Source organism: Mus musculus, chromosome 9, assembly GCF_000001635.26.
Source record: "Mus musculus strain C57BL/6J chromosome 9, GRCm38.p6 C57BL/6J".
In the NCBI taxonomy this organism is placed as follows: Eukaryota; Metazoa; Chordata; class Mammalia; order Rodentia; family Muridae; genus Mus; species Mus musculus.
In genome coordinates this window covers 97,010,887-97,034,221 of record NC_000075.6, presented here as the reverse complement: position 1 = coordinate 97,034,221, position 23,335 = coordinate 97,010,887, and the positions used below count along the sequence as shown (strand labels likewise).

Below are 23,335 nucleotides of genomic sequence, written 5' to 3'. Positions count from 1 at the left end.
GAGGAAATTTTTCATTAAAATAAAAACTGTTTTTCCAGAGAGCCAAAATGCTCAATGAAACCCAAGAATACAAAACATATACATGAGACACATTGCACATACATGAGACACATTGTACATACATTAGACCCATTAAAATCACTGTGAGTAGAAATAATGCTGAAGGAAAATATTAAAGCCAGCTGGGCTCAGGGCCAGGAGAGGTGAGTCTGTCTTTAAGAACATTTGTTGCTAAGACAAGGGTTTATTTCCCAGTATCCTCATGGCAGCTCATAACTGGCTAACTCCAGTTCCAGGGGATCCATTGGCCTCTTCTGGACTTGGGAACCAGGCACAAATATAGTGACATACATTCAGGCAAAAAAACTCATAAAATTAATAGAATACTTAAAAACTTAAATGCCAATCATGGTGATGCATGCTGGTATCAATACTCAAAATGAGCTGGAAGCAGGAGACTGGCCATCCTTGGCTAAGTAGCAAGTTTAAGGCCATCCTGAACTACATGAAATTGTCTCAAAAATGATAAAGGAAGCCAAGAAAGGGAAAATTACAAAGAACTAATGTATAGACACTAAATGGATAGCAAGATGGGACATTAAACCCCATAATTGATCATCTCATTAACTGTAATCATCTAAATACCCTTGACAAAACAGATATGCGACAGCAAAAACAAGTCATATCTATAAGCCATTAAAGCATATTTATTTTAAACATAAGAGCCCATTTAAATCCATAGTCAACATATTGGAAAAGATATGCCATGTTAATCTAATTTCAAAAATAACCTAGAGTGGGTATATTAATATTAAACAGAGTAGACTTCAGAGTGATGAGTACTATCTGGCAGAAGACGGCCATATTTTAAAGGAACGTGTGGGACTTGAATAAAATGGCCCCCAAAGGCCCATAGGGAGTAGCATTATTAGGAGGTGTGGCCTTGCTGAAGTAGGTATAACATTGTTGGAGGAAATGTGAGTTTTTTTTCCCCCACTGAGGTGAGCTTTGAGATCTCAGAAATTCTTCCTGTTGCCTGTGGATCCAGAGGTAGGACTGTTAGTTCCTTCTCCAGCACCAAGTTTTCCTGTATGTAGATGCTTCCCACTACAATGATAATGGACTAAGCCTCTTGTAGTGGTTTGTATATGCTTGGCCCAGGGAGTGGCACTATTAGAGAGTGTGGCCTGTTGGAGTAGGGGTGGTCTTGTTGGAGTAGGTGTTTGGGCTTTAAGACCCTCATCTTAGCTGCCTGGAAGCCAAGTCTTCTACTAGCATCCTTCAGAGGAAGATATAGAACACTCAGTTCCTCCTGCACCATGCCTGCCTGGATGCTGCCATGCTCCAACCTTGCTGATAATGGACTGAACCTCTGAACCTGTAAGCCAGCCCTAATTAAATGTTGTCCTTTCGGGCTGGTGAGATGGCTCAGTGGGTAAGAGCACCCGACTGCTCTTCCAAAGGTCCCGAGTTCAAATCCCAGCAACCACATGGTGGCTCACAACCATCTGAAACAAGAACTGACTCTTCTGGAGTGTCTGAAGACAGCTACAGTGTACTTACATATAATAAATAAATAAATCTTTAAAAAAAATGTTGTCCTTTCTAAGATGTGTTCATGGTGTCTGTTCACAGCAGTAAAACCCTAGGACACCTCTGAAACTGTAAGCCAGCCCCAATGAAATGTTCTCCTTTATAAAGAGTTGCCATGGTCATGGTGTCTGTTCACAGCAATAAAATCCTAAAACAGAACATAACAAACCAAGAGTGTACGCCCCTAAGACTGCTGCCAGGAGACAGGGACAAATCTATAGGCTAAGACTTCAGCATCTCTCAGTAACAGAAGAGCAGCTTGACAGTAGGGCTCTGAAGGGCTGGGCCCTAACTCACTGCCAAAGCAAACAGCAGAGGACACTGTCTTTTCAGGTGCACATGAACATTCACAAGGGACAACTACATTCTGAGCCAAAAAGTAAATTCAGAACAATTTTTGTCACATGAAGAAAGCCTTCTAAACAAAGCTCAATTGGAAAAGATGTTGCAGTGATATCTGGAAAATCTCCCAAAAACAACCCAACTCTAAGTAACAAAAAGCCAAAGGATACATTTGTTAAAGATCAGAATATTTTCAGTGTAAGAAAAATGAAAACACAACATAAAATTTGTGGGATGCAGCTAATATCACACTTAAAGGGAAATCTGTCTAGCTAAGTGCCTACATTAGACAAGAAAAATAGTCTCAAGTCAGTGATCTCTGCTTCAAAGTTAATGAAATATAAACCAGGAAAATAAAAAACACATTGTAGCAAAAACTGATTCTTTGAAAAGGTCAATAAAACCGATGAGCTTTTAATGAGACTGGAGGTTGGGGGAGAAGAGAGGAAAGGATAGAGGAGGAGGAGGAGGAGAATAAGGAGGAGGAGGAAGAAGAGGGCTGAGGAGGAGGGAGAGGGATGGGGAGGAGGAGGGATGGAGAGGAGGAGGGATGGGGAGGAGGGCTGAGGAAGAGGAAGAGGGATGGGTAGAGTAGGAAAAGGGATGAGAAGAAGGAGGGATGGGGAGAAGGAGGAGAAGGGATGAGGAGGGGGAGAAAGAGAAGACAGTACCAGCTTTGAGGAGGGGGCCAAATTACCAAAACCAGAAATGAGAGAAATGGCATTGCTAATGATACTACACAGATATTATAAGATAATAAGAGAATCATAAACCTGGCTTGATGTTTCTATTTTTTTATTTACAATGACATGAAATGGGACAATTTCTTGAAAAGTATAAATGACCACAGTTTGCCCCTAAACAAATGGATAACTGGAATAGCTCTATATCTTTTTAAAATAATCACTTTCTATTTTAAAAGAGAGAAGATCCTGTTGTTCCAGGGAAGAGAAGTGATTCTCCCCCCAAAACAGACAGGAACTGATCTGATGCAATTCACAACAGGGTCTTTATTTGATTCAAGCTAGCTCGGGACCCTTCCAACGCATCGCCATCACACAGGATGGTTTTGGAGGTGGGGAGCCCCAAATATCTATCGGGGCAAGGCTTTATAGTAAGCAGCAAGCAGGGGGTAAGTGTGCAAGCATCTAATTGGAAAGCTACTGTGGCCTTAACACAATTGGCTGGTGCTGGGAGTCAGATCATAAACTTAACTTCTGCTCCCCTCTGCATTGGTGATCGTTAGGCAGGGGGTGGGCTTGTAACCTGGGGGTGTAGGTTTGTTGGGGGAATAACCTGGAGATGCTGGTCTTGCTAGGGATTAGCCTAGGGACTGGAGCTAGGCTCAGGTTTTGTTGAGGGGCAACTTAGAAACTAGGTACCAGCCAGTTAGTTACCTGAGTTCAAACTTAGATCAGGTTCTTTAAAATAGAATCTGAACTTAAAAGATTTGGCCTCTCAGTTCCAAGGTCAAATTATTTCACTAGTAAATTCTACAAAACCTTTTCTTTTGGGGGGCCATAGTCTCACTATGTAACCATGGTGACCTAGACCTGGATGGTCAGACAGACCAGGCTGGTCTCTTGAACTTAAAAAGATGTGCAGGCCTTGGCCTCCTGAGTGCCAGAGTTCAAGGAGTGCGCCACCGTGCTCAGCCTACGGGACATTTAAGGAGCCAATGACATCGATTCTATGCAGACTTTCCCAGAAAAATAAAAGAAAAAAAATTCATTCTTTAAAACCAGATTGGGCTGCTGCTGACTCTGGACAAGATGTTACCAGAAAAGCACAGCTTAAACCAACAAATAAAACCTCATGGGCACAAAGACTGAACCCAAGAACACAAAAAATGGACTCCATAATTGTTTGTATATACATATAAATGAACAATCATAACACAGGAGACGTCATAAATTTGAGAGGGAGTACAGGGAGCAGAGGCGAAGTTGGAGGGGGCGCTGAGAGGGGAAGACAAAAATGATGCCAATACAGTGCTCCTGCATAGAAATTCTCCAGAAAAAAAAAAAAAGTGAAAAGAGGATGAATATATCATGACTATGAGGGATTTATAGCAAGAATCAAAGCCTCCTTCCACATTCAAAACTCAATCAGTGTGATTCACTCTACGGTGAGCAGACTCAGAAAGAAAGGAAATTGGGAAAATCATGGACTGTTGGAGGGACAAATGAGGAGGGGGAGACAGGAACAGCAATCCAGAGCGCAGAACTACAGCTAACAGCACACATCAGACCTACCTGTTAAAGAGCCCCGGTCCCTGGTCACAGAAGGCAGACATCACAGCTAATGGAAGTGGCCATTGGCAAGACTGCCAATCCATCAGAATGGGCTCTTTCAAATCCTGGGTTTTTAGAACAGCTCGTTCCAGCTTGAGAGATCTAAGAAGGCTGAATAGTGTGATAGCAGCAAGGAATCCTACAGGTCCAGGAAGGTAGCCACCATAGCTAGGGTTTCTGTTCTGTGAAGAGGCATCATGACTGTGTCAACTTGTATAAAGGAAAACATTTAATCAGCCGGCTTACACTAGGATGTTAACTCCATTATCGTCATGGTGCAAACATGGCGGCATGCAGGCAGACGCAGTGCTGGATAGGTAGCTGAGAATTGTATCTACACCTTGATCTGCAGGCAACAGAAGGAGACAGTGTGCTGTACTGGGCATAGCTTGAGCATGTAATACCTCAAAGCCCACATCCACAGTGGCACATTTCCTCCAACGAGGCCATATCTATTCCAACAAAACCACACCTCCTAAGAGTACCATTCTCTATGAGCCAAGCATTCAAACATACGAGTCTATGGGGGAGTCACTCCTATTCAAACCACCCCAGTAGCTCAACTGCTCTACGGGCAAAAGTGACAAATGTCACAGAGAAGGAACATCTATTACTTCTATTTTATGGACTTGGAATCTCAACTTCCTGTCTTTTGATAACATGCAAGATCCCTGCTTGAAGAAGAAACAGGCAAGCCATTATTTACATACATCACCTTTAATCCTCACAACTCCACGTAATAGTGGAGGTCATCCCCTCCATGTTATGTAAGGGAAAAAATGAAGGTGATATAAATTTAAACCTGAATATCCTGTGCCATCCTCTCACCTCTCACACCACGTCCCAGTGTCCCCAGGCCTCTATGCATGTGAGTGCTCTACTGCAGATATAGACTTGGGCATACATCCTGTATTAAGTTCGTGGATGAACTTGGGTACTTTTGCCATGAATCCCACCTGTCTTTCTTACAGTAGACCAACTTAGGTATTTCCAAAATCCTCCTTAGATGCTGAGACCTCTGGCCCTCCTGAACTCTCTTTGGATTGCTTCAAGGCAATCTCTTCTTACCTGGGAGATTTTGTAATGCAATAGACCAGAATCAACATTCCCATTTTGGCATGGAGGAATGGGGGCATAGCAAGGGAAGATCCAACAAGAAGACTGAAACTGAGAAGGGAAAACGCCAACTCTCTTAGCTCTATGTCCAGTGTCTATGGCTCCTGATACAATCATTTGGGCTTAACAGGCATGGATGGCTCAACTCTTCCAGCTCAGCTGCCTACAGTACACATAGCCTCTCTCTTGGCTGGGTTTCGTAGGGGCGCTCTGACAGTCCTGGCATCAATATCTTGGGGGTGTCTACTGTTAATTTAAGCTTTACCTTAACAGCTTCACAGAGGGCATCCCAGAGCCTCATCCTAAGGACTGCAACCCCGCCACACATTGCCTAGTTTGACGACAGCTTCCATGATCGTTTCCATCTTTCATCCTTCTAAAGCCAGTACCACTTGAACAGCACTGGAAGTGCTTCCGGTAGCTTGAAATGTGGACCGCAGGTGCAGCAGCCTGAGGTCTTCCCCTGGGGACTACCTTCTAGTAAGGCATCCATCTAAGGCATTCTCAGCTTCTTTTCAAATGATCTTGCATTTTCCCAAGTCTGACCCTTCAGTGGGTGGGATCTTGTCCTCAGCACATTTTCGGCTGTTCCTAAAACAAGACATTCACAGTTTTCGACTTTCTGCCCTTTCTCTAAATAAGAGCGGCGAGCAGCTGGGCGTGGTGGCACACGCCTTTAATCCCAGCACCTGGGAGGCAGAGACAGGCAGATTTCTGAGTTCGAGGCCAGCCTGGTCTACAAAGTGAGCTCCAGGACAGCCAGGGCCATACAGAGAAACCCTGTCTTGAAAAAACCAAAAAAAAAAAAAAAAAAAAATAAGAGCGGCGAGCACTTGCCAGTCTGAAAGCCTGCCATCCTCCTTTGCAGTTTTCTCTGCCAAACACAGCAGATCTTCACTTCTAGGTTCACTCTTGGTCATATCTCAGGACACTGGCAAGAATGAAACCAGAATCTTCGTAAAATAGAACTCGAATAGCTTCTAGACCAGTTCTGAATAGAGACCTCATGTTCAATTTTTTCTCTTCACTCTAGTCTTCCAGACTCCCACCTAAATGACACAGTGAGTGTTGTTTACAGCATTGTTATGCCAATACTTTCCTCTGAGATCTAAATATTCCATCCCGCAGGCACGCCCCGTAAATTGGAAGGTAAAGAACACCTTCAGGAAATCCTTCAAACTGACCACATTCACCAAGCCCCTTTCCCAACAGAGTGAGTGAACCGACCTGAGCTTCCTTTTCAGATGCACGAATCCCAGCTGCAAGGAAGAATCACAGAAGAGCAGACGGGGCAAAGGCGACTCTGAGGTAAGGCCAGCTGCCTGAAAGAAGCGGAAACCAGCCAAGCAACCGAGTCACCTGGCAAGCACACTCTCCAGCCTCTCGAGCTACCTGCCTGCAGGCTCTGCTGTGACCTCCAGATCTTCAGGCTTTTGAGCTGTCACCCACGCTGGGGTGGACTTTGGTGATGCGGCTGTCTTTAAGTCATTTCTGCTTCTGTAACTCCTCTCCTCTAAGTAACTCTAACAAAACTCACTATTTCCCAAGTTGGATTTGGATAGGATCTTTATTGTACTTTGGTGTGTTGTGGGATTCCTCTCTGGGGTAAGTAGTGTGTTGTATCTCTCCAGGAAAAAAAAAAAAAAAAAAAACTGTCACACAACAAGCATCCTTGATTTTTGTAAACCAAAGTTCCAAACTCTTTCACATTTCTCCTAAAAACAACTTCCCAAGGCTTAAGAAACATGTGATTGGGCTGGAGAGCTGCCTCTGGGGTTAAGAGCACTGACTGCTCCTACAGAGGTTCTGAGTTCAATTCCCAGCAACCACATGGTGGCTCACGACCATCTGTAATGAGATCTGATGCCCTCTTCTGCTGTGCCTGAAGACAGCGACCGTGTATTCACATACATAAAAATAAATTCACAAAAAGAAGAAACATGTGATCACTTTTATCACAACCCTACTTCCTAGCACCATCTTTCTGCCTGAGTTACTCTTCTTGCTTCTGTGTGACACATCATACAAACAGCAACTGAAGGAAGGAAGGGCTTGCTTGGCTCACAGTTTAAAGATACAGTCCATCCCCACAGAGCATCAGGCACCTGCAGTCAGGAAGCAGAGAACAATACTGCTGGTGTTCAGCTTGAATTCTCCTTTTTATTCAGCTCACGACCACAGTCATTGTCAGGGAAGACAGGAGGTGGGGTGGGTGGGGGGTGGTTAATTCTTTTGTTTTTTGTTTTTTTTTTTTTTGTTTTTTTTTTGGTTCTTCAAGACAGGGTTTCTCTGTGTAGCCCTGGCTGTCCTGGAACTAACTTTGTAGACCAGGCTGGCCTCGAACTCAGAAATCCACCTGCCTCTGCCTCCCGAGTGCTGGGATTAAAGGCGTGCGCCACCAGGCCCGGCTTGGATGGTTAATTCTTAAGTAGGTAGAGAGTTAAGGAAAGCAGTGGTGCCGGGTTGAATCCTGGGTAGCTTAACTTACTTCTGTTTGTTTGGTTGGTTGTTTGATTGATTATCTAAAAGAAATTCTCTTTTGGAAAACTCCTTGTTTTCCCTACCCCAGGGTAACTAACTTCTCAATAATTCCAAAAGTCCCCTCCCTTATCTTATCTGTCTGGTTTCTGTTATTTAAGGTGACTCCACCCACAAAGTGCATTCCGACCCAATTCAAGGAGGACAAAAGAGAGTCAGTTCAGAGCTGCTCAGTATAAAAAAATCTAAAGGGTCAAACATGGAAGGGAGACAACAAAAGGTGCTTTAGCTCTAGATCGCATCCTGTGCTCAGTGTGTGTGTGTGTGTGTGTGTGTTTTCTTTGCGATGAATTTTGGCCGTCTACTGTGTACTGTGCAACCTTCTTGTTTTACCTGATAGAGAATAGACTCAAGAAAGGAGAGCTATCGGACACCATATGAAATGGTACTTCCTGTATTTATAGTGGGTCTCCCGCCTTGTTCAGTCCGATCTTAAGACTCTCTCACAGGCATGCCTACAAATTTGTCTTCTAGGTAAATTTAGAGCCTTCTAATTGACAATCAGCAATAACCATCAAAATCACAAAAGGATAAATGATAAAAAGGAGCACACAGGAAATCTCCAGATCTTGTGCTGTGTATTGAGTTCATGAATGTTTAAAAGACAAATAATAAATAAATAAATAAATAAATAAATAAATAAATAAATAAATAAATAAATTGGTGGCCTGAATGAGAATAACCCTCACAGGCTTGTATATCAGATTGTTTGTCCCTAGTTGGTAAAATTTGTTTGAAAAAAAAAATTAGTGAAAAAGCAAAATAAATTTCATTTGTCCTCATTTTGAGGACCTGACCTGATTTCAAAACAGGCCATAAGGCACCAGCTTCAGGAGTGGACTACCAGTCCCAGACCAGTCCCAGACCAGTCCCAGACCAGTCCCAGAAACAGTTATAAAGCACCAGCTCTAGGAACAGACGATAAAATCCAGAACAAGATCATAAAACGCTCTCCCAAAGAACAGCCCGAGGAGAACCACAAAAATGGGGAAATATCTTATCTCAGTAGGGGACACCTGTGCTGGGCAGCCCTATGTCATCACATGGTTGAACACTCATGACATAGGAATATAGACCACTGACCACCTGTGACCCCCTAGGACCCACCAATAAAATTTGAGATTACCTAATCCTTTTATAGAGCGTGCGTGCCTTTGTCTGGGGTTGCCATTTCAAAGAATGGTTGATTCCCGCATGCTGGTTGTTCCTGCAAAATAGATGCTCTTTGTTTTTGCATACTGAGTCTGGGGTCTTCCTTCAACGATTTTCAGACCCTTACATTAGGAGGTGTGGCCTTGTTGGGGGAGTTGTGGTCACTGGGGCTGGGGGCTGAGGTTTTCAAAGCCCACACCATTCCCAGTTTCCTCTTCCTCCCCGACAACTCATGCTTACAGATGAAAGCTCTCTAGGGCCAGGCCTGCCTGCCTGCTGCCTTATTCCCAACCATGACAGTCGGTCATGGACTCATTCTCTGAAACTTTTAGCAAGTCCCCACAAACTCTTTTTTTTTCTATAATTTCCCTTAGAAATTGTAGAATAAAAGGTCCAAGCCTCCTTTGAGATTTGAAGACTTTCTAAAACCCACCAATCCCTGAGCCCGAAAATCCCGGAGCACAAAAATCCCCCAATCCCTGAGCTCTAAACTCCATTAATCCCTGTGTTTGGCCTGAAATCTCACCAATCCCCACCCAAGAAATCTCTACCCTTGGAAAACTCCTCCCCCAACAAACCCTAAGCAAGTCTCCTGCTCCGCTCCCTGCTGCCTCTCACCTGAGCAGAGGCCGTCTCCCGCTGTGGCTCTCCCAAGAAATCTTGTGTGTGAGGTTTGTTGTGTGGTGTGACTCTGTGGCGCTCCTTGGCTCCCAACCGCCAGAATATCTTCCTCTTGGGAGTTGTTAACACTTCCACTGGGGAAACCTTACCCCTCAGAACGCTAACACCTCCTTTGGAGAAGTCTTCCCCCCAGAACTGTAACACTTTTATTGGGAAAGTTTTTTTTCCCCTCAGAACTGTTCTATCATGGCAGAGGCAAAGTACTTAACACTAAGGGCATTGTATAAGCTGATGACGGTGGTATATCAGGAGCTAAAGATAATGGTTAATCCAGTTGTGATTATCCGGTATCTTACATATGAAAGAAACAAGGAAAGAGCGGAGCTGGACAAGGCCGCTTGCCTTTTTTCTTTTAGCCACTGTTTTTAGGCTCCCTCTGTTTGTCTAATCACTCATCCTTAAAGCCTCCTTGGTTATCTACTTTGCGGCAGGCTTTAAGCAGAATGTCGGAAGCACTGGGGTGAATCAGACGGTCCTAAAGCTTCACTGTCCTAACTGTACGACATAAATATTCACAAGCATTTCAGTTGGTCTGTTTTTGTTTTGTTTTGTTCTGTTTTAAAGAAGGGAGCCAGTGCCAGGTGCAAGAATGTGATCTGACAAATCCCAGAGGGCTTACAAGATGTCAGAACCAAGTGCTGTGGGATTTTGAAAGAAAAGCCAGGACAAATATATATATATATATCATTGTACCTTGCAAAATGAACAAGAAAAATGTAGGATTGTTACAAAAGCTATAAAGATGAAAAAGACAACTTTGCCCTTGAAGCGCTCCTATCTTGGAGCTGGGGACAGGAGAAGCAGCATCAAGGGTAGGACAGACAGAAGACACACTGCAGAGCATCTGTCAAGCCTGGAGTAAAGAAAGCTTCCTGGCAATGTGATACTTGCAGGCTGAAATGCATGCTGGTGGTTCCTGGGGCAAGCCAGCATCAGGGAAGAGAGTCTGCAGGTGGTGAACCCAGTGCTGGGGAGAATAAGCTGGGCTCACTTCAGGGGTTCTGTGGCTGATAATGTCCTGTCCCAGGGCCAGATGGGAAGAGTGAAATGAGGTGAATGAGGCAGACCATCCAGTGAGGCAGGGCAGTAGCCTTGATGATGTGTCAGGGTTTTGTTTATTTGTTTGTTTGTTTGTTTGTTTTTGGTTTTTGGTTTTTTTTCCTGAAGACCACCAAGACACCTGGTAGAGATGATGGCACCAAACTGAAGAGAACAAGATCTAAATGTCAAGGCCCTTGCCCTGAGCCATCCTATGCTGTAGGTCAAGCTGGGCAGTCTATTCCTGTTGAAGACAGGTTGCCCTACATACCCTGTCTCCTACCCTGTCACAAATCTCCTTCCAGCAAGCTCTGCACTCCAAAATGCCACAGAACTCACAGCTTTTCCTCAGCTGCCATAAAACCACACCGAGTGCTTCTGCAAGACCAAGAAAGAGTCCAAGGTTTGACAGCCGGCACCTGGGCAGTAGACAGCAAACCAAAACCTGGAGAAGAGGCCGGAAAAGGCTGGTTCATGGTTCTCATATGTCCACTTGTTACATTGTGCTACGTAAATCTGTATGGATGAAAAACCTAAAAGAGATTTTAGACACAATCTTATATACATTCTACCTCAGGCATGATTCTTCCTCATTCCAAAATTCTAATATTACAGATTTTGGTCTCTTGGTAAACAGCTTAAGGAAAAGACTTACTGAATATTCACTTTGTAACATGCTACAACATGAAACCACACTCAGAAGAATATCTTCTTTCCCACTGTGGTGGTTTGATTGGAAATGGCCCCAATAGACTCACAGGGAGTGGCACTACTAGGAGGTGTGGCCTTGTTGGAGTGGGTGTGGCTTTGTTGGAGGAAGTGCATCACTAAGGGGTCTCAAATGCTCAAGCCGGGTCTAGTGTGCCGTTCACTACCCACTGCCTGCTGATCCGGGTGTAGAGCTCTCTGCTGTCTCTACAAACATGTCTGCCTGCATGTTGCCATGTTTCCTGCCATGACAATAATGGACTGAACTGAAAGCAAGCTCTAGTTAAGTGTTGTCCTTTATAAGAGTTGCTCTAATCATGGTGTCTCTTCATAGCAATAGAAACCCAAATTAAGATAAAGAAGGCGAGGCTGGAGAGATGGCTCAGCGGGCAAGAACACTGACTGCTCTTCCAAAGGTCCTGAGTTCAATTCCCAGCAACCACATGGTGGCTCACAACCATCTGTAATGAGATCTGATGCCCTCTTCTGGTGTGTCTGAAGACAGCTACAGTGTACTTACATATAATAATAAAAAATAAATAAATCTTTAAAAAAAAGAAGTGTTTACTCCAAGAATAAACTAACACATTGAAGAAAAAAAAAGACCGAGAAGGCTAAAAAGGAAACATGAGATTAAAACTGAGATTTAAAGCTATAGCCAAACAACAGCTATATGTCCATGAGATGTTGTGTGTTCTTTGGAATAAGACTATACTGAGTTCATCAGGGATTTATTTTAGATCCACTCCTTGGCAGTTAAGAATTTCTTGTATATATGATGCCGATTAGCAAAATCCCAAGATTCAGAAGCTTAAAAATCACAATCATTTTCTTAGCATTTCCACAGTTGAGAGAATCAGTGTGGCTTAGTTTATGTCTCTGATTCAGGTGTCTTGAATGTATTCAAGACATCAAAAGGATCGAAGCCTGACTGGAAGTCTCAGCCAAGGAAGGGGATGTGCTACCTAGCTCAGTTCCATGGCTGCAGGCCTCAATCCTTCACCAAGTTTCCCCACACAATACCTGACTTCCTTTGTGGGGGGCAAAAGGCAAAAGAGCAAGAGAGATGATGTGTGCCCAGAGCCTGGAGCCTTTTCCTTATCCAATCCCAGGAGGGAAAGACAGCATGTCTGTCTTACTGTGTTCTATTTGTGAAAAGCAAGGCAGTCTAGCCTGCATTTCCGAGGAAGGGAGACAGAATGTGGCAATCCAGGGTCAAAGATTATCAGAGGCCAGTTTATAGGCTTCGAGCTTCAGTTTAAAGAACATTTGGTCAGGTGATCCAGGCCATTCCTCAAATGGCAATTGTTCCTTCTTCTTGTGCGGTTGTTTCCTCTGAATTGAAACATTCTCTCAGAGAGGTTTACTAAGACTTTTTCTTTTTCTTCTTTTTTTTTAAACTAAAACTCAGGAAGCTAATAAAACTTAGAAGGCTCGGAAAGCTCATGAAAGTTACAAGATTCACAAGGCTCCTTCTCGAGCTTGTAAAAGCTGGAGCATGCAGGCTCTTCTGATCGCTAGCTGTGCACAGAGCTCCACTTGCTCTCCATCCCGGGATGGGCTTTTTAGTGATATCTCTGTGCCTCCCGTGCTTCTATAAGTAACACTAATGGATCACCAAAATAGGCTTGGGTGGAATTATTTCCACCATAGATACCCTATGTGGAATGAACAGATACTTGTTCACATTTCAAACTTGGGGACACACCATACCTATGCTATTCAGGGGGTGGAAGATTTGGGGGAACTTTAGTGATATTTGGGGGTGCCATTGTGCCCATTTCTTGATACCCAAGGCAAGTCACAAAGGCTTGTGTAGAGAACTTATCTGGCACACAGGTATGTATTTGGGGGAGCAGTTTCTCAAAATGTGACCCTTGACCCTTCCTCACCTTGTTCTAGAGCTATTGTGAAGTCTTCCAGAAAGAAGGAAGAAATGAGTGTTGGCAGTTGTATTGGGGTCCAGGTAGAAAAACCATCAGCCGGGGATGGTATTTTTTTTTCAGGGTTTATTTTAAGTGTATGAGTACTTTGCCTGTGTGAATGTATGTGTGTTATTTACATGCCTGGTGCTGATGGAAGTCAGAGGAAGGCATCTGATGCCCTGGAACTGATATTCTGGACAGCTGTGACCCACCATGTGAGTGCTGGGAACTGAACCCTGGTCCTCTGCAAGAGCAGCAAGTACTTTGTTTGTTTGTTTGTTTGTTTGTTTGTTTGTTTGTTTGACACAGGGTTTCTCTAGGTAGCCATAGCTGTCCTGGAACTCATTCTGTAGACTAGGCTGGCCTTGAACTAAAAGATCTGACTGCCTCTGCCTAGTGAATGCTGGGGTTAAAGGCGTGCACCACCCACTGCCTGGTTTAACCGTCTGAGTCATCTCTCCAGTCCTTGAAAAGTCTTGCTTAAGTTCCTGTTTGCTGAGTTTTCCTCGGTTCTCATTTCACGATGTCCAGCTCTGTTAGCACCACAGCCGTGGTCAGAGCACGTACTCCAGAAATGTCCTGGGGAGGGAGGGGACTCGGGGGGACAAGGAAATGTGTGCATGGGTCACATTCCCTTCAGCAGCTCTTCTGTGCAGTCCCAAGAGCAGAGACACACAGGTACGGAGAGACAGACATGCAGATATAGATGAAGCAGCCCAAATAAAACCAAGAGCGCCACAAATACTTGCTCAGAATACCCCTCTGCCACACCACTGAGCTGTCCTAATCGACAAAGCATCATTGACTGCCTGGATCTCTGAAGCAGCTTCCAAGCTGGCCAGTGCTATTCATCCATCTATCCATCCTGCCACTGGATTATCTTTCTGGACAGCAAATCTGTGAAGGTCAAGAGGCCTGCCAAACTGATCTTGGGGAAAAGCCAAGCCCTTTGGATGCTCTCCAAGACCCTAAGTACCTACTCTCGTTTCATCTTACCTCCTGTTTTGGCTCCAGTCATACCACAGGCTGTTACAGGTACCTACCATGAGACTATGATGTCTCTGCATCTAGCAGCTCATTCATGCAGACACTTCCACAAGGAAACATTCTCAAATTGCCCTCCCCAGTCTGGGAGAGGTACCCTGGAGCCTTGGTCAACACATTTCCCTCACAGGGCTGAATTACAGGTGCTTATCTTCTGTGTACATGGGGGGAAAAAAAAGGACACTTTCTGAGGGGTGAGGTCAGTTAAGACTATGGAATGGACCTAATGTCAACTCTGGCATGGAAAGCAGGATGCCCTGGCCTGGAAGGAAGCCAACTTGGAGGTACAGAGCATCCCTCGCTCTGGCCACGCCCTCTTATCTCTGCGCTCTGGTTACCGAGGGAGCCGCCATCCTTCAGCGCTCTCGGTAGCCCTCTGATCGATGATCCTTCTCTCGGGCCTCAGGTGGTCAGGGGAAAAGCACCATGGAGCAGGTGCTGCGTGAAATTGGATTCTGAAAGATGAGTTGGAGTCTGGCCTCAGAAATAAAGTGTGGACATGTGTGTGCCTAAGGCAAGGGGGTATATTAAAGCATTCTCTTTCCCAGTCGTTGTTTCCCGCAGGCCTTCAATACAGGCTCCAAAGCTATCTGGCGACCGTGATGTCTCCTCTCTTCATCCCCGCCCCTAGGGACACCCACCGTGGCTCTCTAGGCACGCTTGAATGAATGGGGGAGGACCCATGCGCATGAATGAGCGCGTGTGTGAGCGAGTGTCTAGGCTAGCCAGTCCGCAGATGAGTGAATGGCGTCCGCGCCACTTCGGCCCAGGGGCGCGGGCGAGGGTTCCACTTCCCTTTCCCGCCAGCTGGTGGCCTCCAGAAGGTGGCAGAGCCGGCAGCGGCCCGAGCTGGGACGGCCGGGGCGCGGGATGGTGGGGGAAGGGGCGTTCCCGGCGGCCGCGCCTTCCGCGGCTATTGGATTAGTGGCCTTCAGGGATGAGCTCAGCCGGATCGGCTTTCAGCTGCAGCCTCCGGGCCGGCCGGGAAGGCGGGGAGCGAGCGGCCGTGGAGGAGGAGGGGGAGGCGGCGGCTGCAGCATCCAGAGCTGGCCCTGGCGGTCGGCGCGCCCGGCGCACAAAGGCGCTCAGCCCCTGGGGAAGGCAATGAGCGCACAGCTGCCCGGGCCCTGGCCACCACTGCAGCCCTCGCGGCGTGTGCTCAGTGCTCTAGGGAAGAAACCCGGTGCTCCGGGGACGGGCGGCCGAGGTGCGGCCCGTGTGCCCTGAGCGCGGGACTCGTCGCTCTCCAGGTCAGGCGCCAAGCTTTAGGGCCATCAGGGCAAGGGCTTCCGCATCTCGCTGAGATCAGCGCAGTGGGGCACTTCACTACTCGGGACCGGACCTCGGCGGCCTCTCCCGAGCGTCAACTTCTCCAAGAACGTCCCTAACTCCAGGGCACCCTGCGGAGCGAGAGGGCGCTGCCGCCGGATACAAGTCGAGAGGACGCGCCGCTGGTTGAGAAGCAGCAGCCAGCATCCGCGGGGTCGCTCGGGCGCCCCTGCGTGGGCGGCAGTGGCAGCAGACCTCTCTCCCGGGAGTCCCGGACCTGCCAGCGCTGGGGATTCCTCCCAGGCAGGCGCTCGCCCTCTCTTTTATGGTAAGTGTTCTCCAGCTCCTGCTAAGGGGTGATCGTCCGCCAGTACCGGTCACACTCGGTGCTCTTGGGGGACTCTCTGGTTCCGGTCCGTGGGAATGTCTCTGTGAATTATGGCATTCCGAACTGGTTGGTTTGCGCCCAGCCTCGGGCGTTGCGTTGAGGTCAGCCTCTGGTACTGTAGGTTTGAAACCGCTGCTCTCCCTGTAGTGGAGACAACACACACAAATTGAACCCAGACTCAACCGACTATGTTCCGGTCGTATATCCGTCACTCTCTGGGGTGACCTTGGGCCAGGTGCCACAACCACGGTTTCCTCATCCATAAGATGGGGGTGATAGTGTGCCCTTTTTTACTAGAGTGTTGGAGGAACTGCTGGGGTGGTGCGGAGACCCGCGTCTGGCATTCAGAAAGCACTTAGATACTAACTAGCGTTATTAGCCTTGTGAGTCCAAGCACATCATCCAATTTCGCAGAGCTGCCTCATCTGAGTGGCGAGGACTAATTTCTGGGGGTCTGCTCGTCTGTGGCTTTTGGAGCTGTGGGAGTAAAGCGTCTAGCACTCAGCAGCCGCTGGTGGTGATTGTTCGTCTCCGACGCTGGGGCAGGGAAGACTGATTGCCGGGTCCGGGAGTCGCTCGCGCACGGTTCCCAGCCTGGCTGCGAGACAAACTTGGAGAGAATAGGTGGCTCCGGATTCTGCTCTGGGAAGCAGGGAGGAGGAAGCCAAAGCCCGGAGTGCGGCAAATAAGTCCAGGAAAAACAAGGGACCCCAAACTCCCGGCTAGAAAGGCCCAGGAAGTGTGATTCCCACCGCCCCGTGGCCAAGCGAGAGCTGCTGAGTCAAGAAGAGAGAAGAGAGCACGTTTGTGTGGCTCTATCTAGAACTTTCAGTCCTGCAGTCCCGGGCTTGGATTTGAATTCGGCTTTCAGCTCCATCCCGCGGTGTGACCTTGAGCGATTCTTCTAAGGTCCGCTGCTCTGTGCTTCCCCTCGCCCTCCTCCCCTCCCCCTTTCTTCCCCTTCTCCTGGTTCCTCTCCCTCCCTACTCCAGGAATTGGTGTGAACATCTCTTATCCTTCCATTCATCTGCCCCTAACAGTTGTTGAGCCTATCTAGATTTAGAAGAGATAAGGGGAAAGTTCACTTCCCACTGTGCCCTGTGGAAAGCGACTAACCCCTGAGGCTTCCTGTCTGTTTCCTCACTTTGGCACCTCTGTCTTTCAACTAAAGCCTGCAGTTTCTATTGCTCAGGGTGATGGAGGATCTTTCAACCTCGCTGCTCCACTCGCTCTCCCAATTGGTTTTGGGCTGCCCGATAAACCCTCTATGCAGAACAACAAAATGTCAAAAGTGTGGTATAGACATCCTTTACAGACGGCCACAGTTTTTGAGACACACACCCTGAATCCATGTTTCAGATTTCCACAGCAAGGACGGTAAAAAGAATTTAAGCCACTTCTGGCAAGCTGCGAACAAAATTAGATTCACCAGCTATGCCATGCAAATATCTCTTCAGTTTTCATTTCTCTTCGACTTTAAGGATATTCAGTGACATAGAAATAAAATCTGCAAGGAAAAACCAGAAGAAGTCAAAAGTCACGGCAGAGCTGGGAAAGAAATGCTACTTACTGCAGTGGCTTCGTAGCTTCCAATTGGGAACCGATTTGGGGTGTCTGTGTGCTGGGAGTGGAACCTAGGGCTCTGTGCATACAAGATAAGCACTCCACCCCTAAGCTCTAGCCTCAGCTTAAAATGTATAAAGAATCAAGACAAGGAAGAGCCCCAAAGGACAAAGACTACAGACAATTTACCCAGAGAGAGTGAAACAGAAATAACACATATGCGCCTTACCTCAATAAGAAAAACGTGTGCTAAAGCCAGAAGATTCAGTTTTTCAGATATCAGATTGGCAAATAGTAATGGCCATTCACTAGCAAGAAGGATTTATCCTCAAAAATGTAAATAGTCCAAATTCCTTTCTAAAGCTAGAACTTCCTCGAGACTACTAGGAGTGAAGACTGGGCCTGCCCTCTAGGCCTGGCTTTCACTGACCCCACCTTCTTTTCTGTCACTTCCCCCTTCCCCACCCCTGAAACCCTGGCCTAAGATCTTGGTTTTGCTCCAACACTCCAGGGCTTATTCCTTTCCTGACTTCCATTCCTACCCCAAGTTGGTCACAGGATCGGAACCTTGTCATGGAAGCATGTCCCAGGATGTGGCTAAGGCTCAGGCCTGAGGCAAGGTCTTTGCCCTTTGAGAGAAAGACCCAGTCAACACCCCCATGCTCCAGTTAATTTTTTTCTAAGCCGGCTGGCTCAGCTGGCTCGCCGCCACACATCGGTGCTCCTGAAAGGGCCCTCCTCTGTTGGCACGGTAACAAAAGATCTCCAGGAGCTCCCTAGATAGAACAAGAAACTGGATGTGGAAAATCAGGAGGTTAGAGGGACCTAGCTAGGTCCATTAGAAGTCTTTCCTGGTAATCATTTTTTTTTTTTTCAAAAAAAAAAAAGTACTTAATGTCTGCACTTAACTTGTGTGAACATGATCACTCATACTTGGCAAAAAGATCAATAATAAAAAATTAAGAATCTAGCAGCACATTTGAATAAAACATGGTCCCTCCATGTGGGGGGCTGCCTTTCTTTCCTGCTGCTGCTCAGAAACAGGCATCGGTTCTGAAGTTGCAGAAAGCATCAGTTAGGCCTATCCTTTGGGAAAGACCCCAGCTGAGCTGTCATAAACTTTGTGGAGTGTTGATTGCATGGGAATCTTGCTTTGCACATTGAATTTGGAACTTAATCCACGTTTCAAATGTATACTTCAATTGTGAAAAAACAAAACAAAAACAAAAACCTTGATGGTAAAAACACAAATTATTCAGTCCAACAACCTTTTTTTTTTGGAGATGGCTCTCACCTTGCAGCCCATGCAGGACTAGACCTCACAGGGTAGCTCAGACTGGCCCCAAACTCTTAATCTTCCAGACCCTCCTCCCAAGTGTTAGGACTGCAGTACCTGGCTCTGGCAAGTATGTTGCTGCAGACAGGTAGTGTGTCCAGGACTGATTTAAAAGACGGGTGGCAATTAGTGGGGCATTGGCTTCTAGGAATAGCACGTGATGCAGGAGGCGTCAGTGGGACTAAAACTTTTAGAATGACATCGTGGGGCAGAAAGATGGAGGGAGGATGCCGAGGTGGGCACACAAGAGTGAGAGATGTAGGCAGTGAAAGTGAACAGGTCCCAGACAGAAGCTTGGGGTAGAAGAAGGTGAGCTGACTTGAGAGTCTGGTGTCACTGGTTGGAGAAAGACTACAAGAAGAGGTTGACTGTGACACCCTTGGGTGTCAGCTCAAAGGATGCTTGTTTGAGTGAGCAGGCGGCAAGGTGGGTGGGTTAGGAAATCACAGGCCCTCACTAGGAGACTGCTTTAGTAATCCTGCTAAAGCAGTGTGGTTCTCAACCTTCATCCTGCTGCTTCAGGGACTTTTAATACAGTTCCTCGCGGTATGGTGACTTCCAACCGTAAAATTATTTGAGTTGCTACTTCATAACTGTAATTTTGCTAGTGTTATGAATCAAAATGTCAATATCTGATATGGAGGGCTGCTGATATGAGACCCCTGTGAAAGGGTCATGAGACCCCCCCACCAAAGAGGTCATGACCCACAGGTTGAGAACCCCTGTGCTAAGGTGTAAAGTAAGAGGAGGTAGATATTACTGAGAAGAAGCCATAGATAGAGTGGAACCTGGATCATGGAGATGGCAGAGGCTGAGCTCAGCCCAGGACACATGGTTTTCACGTTCTAGTGGACCCCAGATGTGCCACAGCGTTGAGAAGGTAGACAGGTGTTCAGTGGGAAGCTTAGGATGGAAAGAAAACACTACAAAGTCATTTAAAGAGCATCTAGAGTGGCCAGAGGCTAAGTGAGGGAGGGCGGGCTGGTCAGGAGACATCCTCAGAAGGCTAGTAGGGCAAGTTTTAAGAAAGGATACACAGAAAGGAAGGAAGAGGCAGAGCCCAAGATGTAGCCTTGTGGTGGTGTTGTACTAATGGTACGGGTAGGAAAGTTGGTATAGACACTCTACTTTCCCAAGGGCAGGGCAGCGGCAGCGGCGTCTATCTGGGTTGTGATCCGGTGAACTGTGTTTATGGTGAACCGCAATCTCTGCCTTTTCCAAGAATGAGTGAACTTGGCCCAGTTCGCTGGCCCATAAAGACATCCCACCTGTGAGCCAAGGTCTGTAAGTGAGGGAGTGATTGAGTCCTAAGGATGAAGCACTTCCCCCTCACATGCGGGGCCCCTCCCACCTCGCATGGGCCCCTCCCCCTTCCTGCATCTTCCTTTCTCCTTCCCCTTTCCAGGTCTAGTATTCAACACACACCCACAAAGATACCTCAAGTTTACCAGAGATATTCATGAGTCCGCATTGCAGTCCTCTGGATTTAACCATGATGCCTGAATGGTCCTGCTTTTCCAGAAAACCTGTTTTCAAGCAAGCCATTACAACCAGTGAGTTATGCTCATCTTGGGAGATAAAAGACAGGTTGGACCTGCAGACTAGTGGGTTCTTTTAGTAGACATTTTCTTAGAGGGTCCCACTGGCAGTACACTCCTCAGATTGTGTTTCCGTGCTTTGCCTCAGCTTGAACCAATGCTGGGCCTCACAGAGGACAGCTGTCCTGCAAGGAAACGAGCCACAGGCACCTGGGGCAGCCACACCATTGACCAGGACTGCTCACTGCCCCACTGGATTTGTCCTAGGTCTCTTTCAAATGACCTTGGCAAGCAGGCGGGCCTGGTTACCACCCAGCGAGCCTCCTCCCTCTCAGCTCCTGCTCTTGCTGGCTGACAGCTGAGCTTTTATCCCTGGAGCCTTGGACTCTGTGTGGGAGGAGGATTCCCATGGAAACCCCAGGAGGAGGCGAGGCTGGGGAAGCCTCATTGATTGAGCCCTAGGAAGATGGGGCCCGGCAGGAGGCAGGAGTCGGCCCCACCTGGGCTGGACAGATGGCTGCTTTTAAGAGTGCTGGGAGAGAAAGAGGTGGACCAGTTGTAGCATGAGCTCCCTGTGTGCATTATGGGAAAATCTAATGGACATCTGTGATTAAAGCCCTGGGGGTTCCAGAGTTTATTCACTGTTAGTGGGTTCATTCTGAGCGACCATCTTTTAGTAAAATACCCATCCAATTTAGTGTTTGTAGCAAGAAAAGCTTACGAATGGTCCATCGGCCTTCTAACCAGGTGGGCCTCCTTAGCCCTGAGGTGGCTATCTGGAAGAGCAAGGGATAGCATGGTACTTTACTCATGAGTCCACACTGCAGTTCCCAAGATATTCACCCACCATTCTCTCTATGCCAGACCCTGTGGGTGAGGTCCTGGGAACTCAAGCAGGGAAGCTCAGCTCCTGTTCAGAGGAGTCCCAGTCCCACTCTTCAGGACAGGTGCTGCAGGGAGGACAAGCACGGGCCTCTGCGAGATTGGAGCCAGGCAGGGGTGGTGCCTGATGGCCAAACCGAGTTACACAGATAGCACATGTGGGAAGGTGTGCAAGGATGGAGGTGGGAGACTGGGAGGGGGCAGTCCATGGGAGAGACAGAGAAGGGCTTCACGGAGGGTAGTGGGCTGGGGAATCCTGAGAGGGTTCAAGTTTAACTTAGAAGTGAACCCGGCACATGCCTTTGATCCCAGCACTTGGAAGGCAGAGGCAAGCAGAACTCCGATTTCCAGGACAGCCAGGGCTATACCAAAAGACCCAGTTTTCAAAAACCAAAACCAAACCAACACCACCACCAACAGCAAAAAACCAAACAAGGCGCAAGCAGAGAGCATGGTCTGGCCAGGTGTGTGTTCTTATAAAAGTACGTTACCATCTCCTAGAGGAAGTTCACTGGTGTCAAACCCCTTGCTGTTGGCAGTCCCTGTCATCATTCACAGCCATCACCAGTTCTGACCCTCTGCGGTGCACGTCCCTAGAGGGAAGTAATTGGATTTCATACTTTTCCTGTAGCTGTGGATCCTCAGGGGGGACATCATTACCGAGAGTTTAAAAAAGGTATGAAACTTGCCCTGGTCCCTGACCCCAGTAAGGCTAAACCCTGAGGCCACACTGAAAGGAAGGGACATCACTCAGCCATCACCAAATGCCTATAGTCATCAGGCCCCTTGCAGACAGACCCCCTCCCCTGTTGAGCCAGCCAGACCTCTAAGACCGTTTGACTGTGGACTGTGTGTTCAAATGTGCAAAGAAAACCCTGTGGCTTTTTAAACTGTGGCAAGGCTGCTTTGTGCTGCCTCCTTGCCCTGCTGAGTGTCCCGGGGAAGGCCATCAACAATTTGAGTTTTCTGTCTTCCTATTCGGTCATGATTGGAGCCTCAGAATGAGGCAGATGCGGCAGGATAATGTCATTAAGCGTTGCCACCAGAGCGTGGCATAAACATTCTCGGTTCAGTTTGGGGAGTGGATTCGGAACTCTTTGGCATGCTTCAGGGTGACTGCTGCTTCTTGGGTTTATTCCCATCTGGAAGTTAGATTCTATTGTGCGTCCTTGTGTGCCTGGCCGGGTGCCACATGCTGCAGTAGAAACCGGAGAAGAAATGTGGCTAGTTAGAGGAAGGAGGTAGGGACTAAGGCTGGTAGTGTCATTGCTGTGTCCTTAGCTCTCGCCTACGTATTGCTTGGCATTGGCATACACTGGATATTTCCTAAGTGTTTGTTGAATGAATAAATGAAGCGGAGGAGGTGCAGAGCAGTCTGTGTGGAAGAGACCAGCACGTTACAGTTAACGGCCAGCTGCTGAGAGAGTATGACACGGGCAGGGCTCTGTGTCCTCCCTGCCTCACAAAAGTCCTGGTTCTTTCCTTGCTCCGTTCTCTGGACGAGCCCGCAGAGAGCCTCCTTGAGCTGGGTGCCTCCTTTCAACGGCCTACCTGTGTGCTTGCCTTGTGTGCAGTCCCTGTGGCCCTTCCTGAAGACAGGAAGCATTTCCTGGGAGACACAGAAGTGTAAGAGTTGCCGGGTGTGGTGGCGCATGCCTTTAATCCCAGCACTCAGGAGGCAGAGGGGGGCAGATTTCTGAGTTCGAGTCCAGCTTGGTCTACAAAGTGAGTTCCAGGACAGCCAGGGCTATACAGAAAAACCCTGTCTCGGAAAACAAAAAACAAAAAACCAAACCAAACAAACAAACACAAAAGAAGTGTAAGTTGTTTCTGGGTAGGTGGCCTCAGCAAAGAGCTGGTGACAAGGTCTAGAAAGATGACCCTCCTGACTACTCTGGGATGTACTGAAGTTGGGAGTAGGTCTCTAG

General features: G+C 47.3%; 1 protein-coding gene and 1 long non-coding RNA gene across 4 annotated transcripts in view; one reads left to right on the top strand and one right to left on the bottom strand.

Moving 5' to 3' along the window:
• Positions 1 to 12,006: 12,006 nt before the first annotated feature.
• Gm16010 lies at positions 12,007 to 19,857 on the bottom strand. 3 transcript variants are annotated; one of them, XR_871043.3, is made up of 3 exons: positions 17,881 to 19,857; positions 16,456 to 17,595; positions 12,007 to 16,229 (listed from the first exon to the last, which is right to left on the bottom strand). It is a non-coding gene; the product is annotated as a predicted gene 16010 (long non-coding RNA). The 3 variants fall into 3 exon arrangements; XR_871044.3 differs by having other exon boundaries at positions 18,194 to 18,595; XR_003948079.1 differs by lacking the exon at positions 17,881 to 19,857 and having other exon boundaries at positions 16,456 to 17,872.
• Positions 15,867 to 23,335, top strand: part of Spsb4 (splA/ryanodine receptor domain and SOCS box containing 4) — a 74,874-nt gene continuing 67,405 nt past the window's right edge. The window contains exon 1 of the mRNA NM_145134.3: positions 15,867 to 16,028. The gene's annotated coding sequence lies outside the window, so the exon portion shown is untranslated. The remainder of the gene's footprint in view (positions 16,029 to 23,335) is intronic.